The sequence below is a fragment of the Alosa alosa genome, chromosome 8 (assembly GCF_017589495.1).
Source record: "Alosa alosa isolate M-15738 ecotype Scorff River chromosome 8, AALO_Geno_1.1, whole genome shotgun sequence".
In the NCBI taxonomy this organism is placed as follows: domain Eukaryota; kingdom Metazoa; phylum Chordata; class Actinopteri; order Clupeiformes; family Clupeidae; genus Alosa; species Alosa alosa.
Window position 1 is genome coordinate 15,258,863 of NC_063196.1, and position 1,452 is coordinate 15,260,314.

The 1,452-nt window shown below is 44.1% G+C and overlaps 1 protein-coding gene across 2 annotated transcripts in view; it reads left to right on the forward strand.

The window, feature by feature from the left end:
• Window positions 1-70, forward strand: part of vegfab (vascular endothelial growth factor Ab) — a 14,368-nt gene extending 14,298 nt beyond the window's left edge. For both annotated transcript variants that reach the window (XM_048250452.1, XM_048250451.1), the window contains one exon: window positions 1-70. This exon is cut by the window's left edge and continues 1,213 nt beyond it. The gene's annotated coding sequence lies outside the window, so the exon portion shown is untranslated.
• The last annotated feature ends 1,382 nt before the right edge of the window (window positions 71-1,452 follow it).

Here is a 1,452-nt window from a genome sequence, read left to right on the forward strand (position 1 = left end):
TGTAAATGATTTTAAAAAACTAACTTTCTGTGAGACTAATGTAGTAAAACATATTTATTTTCAAATGAAACTTGTCTCAATGTACGTATTTCTACATACACATAACATAAACATGTTAACTGTACACACACACACACACACACACAGAGACCTCACAACACGTTATAACAACTCACAGTTGCTTTATTTTGTATCTCTGTATTGTGTTTGCACATTTCTGTCAGTGTGGAAGACAAAATAATCTAATCCTCATATACTAACACACACACACATACACACACACACACACACACACACACAGACAAGCAGGCTTGTAGTTATACACACATAAACACTTATGCACAGACACACACTAACACTAACACTGACATTTACACACTCACAACTCCCACTTAAACACTGACTCACCATTTAGACGCAGCCATATTGTCCCAGTACCAAAGAAGGAGAGGATCACATGGCTGAATGACAACAGATCTGTTCCTCTAACATCTAGTCTTGACGTGTTGCAGCCCATGTGTTTAGATTAAAGTCAACTCGACTCGGGCTCATGTCATGAAGATTAGACTAGACTCGGACACGGCTCAGACTTGACTCGGACTCTTTATTGGTGACTTGGGCTCGCTGGGGACTCAAGCTTAAGTGACTTGAGTATAGCACTGCTTGCTCATTGGAAACACAGATTTTGCAGACGCTTGTTTTCTCATCAGGTGCCCGCGAGTGTTCTGCTCGGTGGCAGAAACCAGGAGGCGGGCTAGTAGGACCATGGCAGGTGGACCCATCACACCAGGCCCACTGGCATGATCCGACAAGCTGCAAGTTCTGCTCCATCAGGACCGGAACCAGCGGACACCTGGACAGGTGTTTCCTCCCATGACCATCACTCTCCTCAACAGCCTACGCAGCCCACTTAACTGACTCCGACATACACACACACACACACACACACTGATTGGCCACTTTCCCGGGTGAAGATCAGGTGAAGACAAAAAGACTAGAAAGGTCACACGCACACACCCTATGACATAAGATACGTCATTATCACTCCTCATTACTGGACGTGCATCAACTCAGTGATGCTGGCAACATAAGTCTTCCCCACCCTTAAAACAAACCGTGTGTGTGTGTGTGCGTGCGCGTGTGTATGTATGTGTGTGACCTGACACGTACAGTGTTAGTGATACAGTATATTTTACTGGTGAGAGTACACATATCTGATACACTGAGTCATCAACACTTCCTGCCCCTCCCCCGTCTCAATTCAATGTGGCTCTATTAGCATGGCTGTAGGTACAGAGGTACAGTGTTGCCAAAGCACAAAAACGAAACAGCATTTGTACAATAACATTGCAACATTGAGAACAATCTCTCTCTCTCATACACACACATACACACAAACACACACACACACACGTTTTAACAAGTTCACATTCACATTCAATCCACCTAATC